We start from the raw sequence: 3,062 nt of genomic DNA on the forward strand, positions 1-3,062 counted from the left end.
AAAAAATGACATTAAATGAAGTCAAATTCAAATAGAGACCAACTTATAGTTTGCGTTTGTGTGTGTGGGGGGGGGGGGGGGGGCACCGAAACCACAGCGAGGAGGTGGTGTCGGGTTTGCAGTGACAGTGGTCGAGTTACATAGAAAATGAACAGAGGGAGAGAGAGGGCGTGTCGGCCGGTAGAACAGGTTTGGGCGAGGCGCTCAAGCGAGCTTCACGCACATAGTGAGCCAGAATGAGAGAGAGCAGAGTCAGATTTGTTTCCATTTCAGAGAAGAAGAAGAACACGGCGGCGGCGACCGACGAACATACAGGTGAGTCCCTGAAACCCCTTTAAATCCTCTGTAGTACAAATACTACAATACATCTACTTCAGCTAAACACTGGAGTACGTCATGTTATAGACGCAGTAGAAGTAACTCTGTACTTGGTTACTGCAGTACCTCTAGTTTATAAATACTTTGATTCACTCGAGAGGACTTTAAAATGTGACTGAAACCTCAGTATAATGCAGTACTCTGTGCTACACTATAGTACAGTACACTCTGCCGTACACTACAGTGTACTGTAGTACAGTAAATCAAAGTAAAATACACTACAGTACTGTATTTACCTGCTCTTTACCCCACCATATAAATGGTGGAATCAGACCTCTGAATGTGTCTAAATATAAATCTAAATATATATTGTAATATATCTATATCACTAAAGCACTTCTGGATGGATGCAAACTGCATTTCGTTGCCCTGTACCTGTGCATGTGCAATGACAATAAAGTTGAATTCTATTCTATTCTATTCTATACTAAGATTTGCAGTACTTCAACTTGTAACCTGTGGTACTTTTTACTTCAGTTAAAGTGTTGAGTACTTCACTGCTGACTTCATGTGATGACTCAGAGTGTGTACACCTCACAGCCACATTCATCCAGGTAACATGCCTCACCTGTTGGTCCAGGAGTGTCATCAAATGGTGCCTTCACTTAAAGCAGGAAATCTGGGCCTCGGTGAATTAATCTAACTTCAGTGTTGCTGCACGAGCTAATCAAATCCAATCAATCAACCAAATTAATGGGCAGATGTCTGGGCGTGGGGCTTTTGCAGCATCACTGAGTACTATCACATACTTCAAGGGTCACAAGTAAAAGTATAAAGCAGAGGACAAAGTACTCAGATCCTTAACTTTGTTTTACTCTGTGAATGTACTCAATCAGTGAAAGTACTCAGTTACTTTTATCATTCATTGAGTAATCAACCACTCCTCTTATTGGTCAGATCTGATCAGTCACTCTGATCGGAACATCAGTTCTGCAGTAAGTGTACTTATTGATCACCTGTATTGATCTGTTTCCTTTCACATAGGTCTCTTCCTGCACTGCATTAACTGATTGGCCAGCTGCCTGATTGGACATAATTTTAGCCTCACCGTCTTGTGACGTGTCAGCATGTCCTCAAATATCAACGTCTCTCTGGAGAACCCCTACGGTCAGGTAACTATTCCACGGGCTAAGCTCCACTCTTCCAGTGACTCCACAGTGATAGCCAATCCAATGGTTATTACCAGCAATGAGAACCCGTACCAAGTGTCGAGCTCCGCCCCCCCACCATACACGGTGAAGGAGGATGGAGGGGGGGATGATGAAGGGGGGAGCTGCCGTGCCTGCTGCTACCGTTGCAGGAGAAAGAAGTGACATCATCGCTGCAGAGCGTGATGTCATAACAGTAGAAGGATTGTGACTGGCTCAGATTTATTTATTTGCTCTTCTAGAGGAAACAAGGATGGAAGGAAATGAGGAAACAATGAAGGAAGGAGGGAAGGAAATTTCATGAACTGGAGGATGTTTTCTCGCTGTGGCCATTTTGTGTCTCAAATACTTCACTTACATGTTTGTGAAGCTCAAACCTCCACCCCTCACCACCATCCCTACCCAGAACTGGGATTTCAGAGGCCATGGGGACTTGTGTGGTTACAAACACTTGAGGGGTCATGGCGTCTTTGTGGTGCCCTGCGGACTTCGGGGATCACAGGGACTTTTGGGACTCGGGGTCTTTATGGGGTCCTGGGTTTTTTTTGCCCTTGATGGTATTTTATTTTTTTACTGGCAGTTTTATATCAATACATATAAAAAAATATTGGGGAGATGATTTTTAGACACAAAATGGCCACCACTGAACCGCAGTTTCACTTCTGTGCCTTTGTCAAGAAACCTATAGTTTTGATGTTTTTCCTGTAAACAACATTAGGTATGATTTTATAGTGTTACTGGATATAATCAATATGTTGGATTATAACTGATTATATCTAATATCAGACAGAGGATTGTTCTCCAATGTTCTACATGGTTATATAGTGATGTTTGAATTTTGTAAACATTCAGAATTCAGCTGAAAAATCTTTAAAATGTTCAATTCAATGATTGAAACTTTATTGATTATTACAAAAGTTCTTGATCATTACGAACTCCAAATGAACTGATCTAAAAATATTTTTTATCAGGTTGTAAAAAAGCAGCTGTAAATTATACTGTTTGTTTTTCTTGATGATGATGAACATTTGTGTTTGTGTTTTTTTTGTTGTTATTTGTTGTTTTATATTTGACACATAATTGGCATTATTCTTGTTTTTTTTCTGTTTTCATCACAGTGACTATGCAAATCAAATGAAGCAATCAGAGCACAGGTCATCATGTGGAATAAAATTTTAAATTTAAAACTTCATCTCTGTGGCTGCTCGCACAACATTAAAGTCTCAGTAACAGCGAGCCAAACATTTCTCTGATTTTTAGAATCAATCATTACAGATTTTATGATAATCATCATTAATTATTGTTAAAATATAAAGTCACCATTTAATTATTTTACTGTTAACAATGACACAATTATTGATGATGTAGTTGATCATATATTGTGATCGGAGCTGATAGGAGGCAGAACCCTGCCCAATTTGGATCTGCGACCTTTGATTTGATCCACAAGCATAAACTAAGATGTATAACTCTGTACAATGGCTTGTGTCACAAATGTGTGCACCAAAACATAAACACAAATAAAAAAAAATATTT

The 3,062-nt window shown here is 39.7% G+C and overlaps 1 long non-coding RNA gene across 1 annotated transcript; it reads left to right on the forward strand.

Annotated features, from left to right (window-relative positions):
- Positions 1 to 157: 157 nt before the first annotated feature.
- LOC143419450 (uncharacterized) lies at positions 158 to 3,062 on the forward strand. The gene is made up of 2 exons (XR_013099429.1): positions 158 to 315; positions 1,363 to 3,062. It is a non-coding gene; the product is annotated as an uncharacterized LOC143419450 (long non-coding RNA).

The sequence above is a fragment of the Maylandia zebra genome, linkage group LG7 (genome assembly GCF_041146795.1).
Source record: "Maylandia zebra isolate NMK-2024a linkage group LG7, Mzebra_GT3a, whole genome shotgun sequence".
NCBI classification, from domain to species: domain Eukaryota; kingdom Metazoa; phylum Chordata; class Actinopteri; order Cichliformes; family Cichlidae; genus Maylandia; species Maylandia zebra.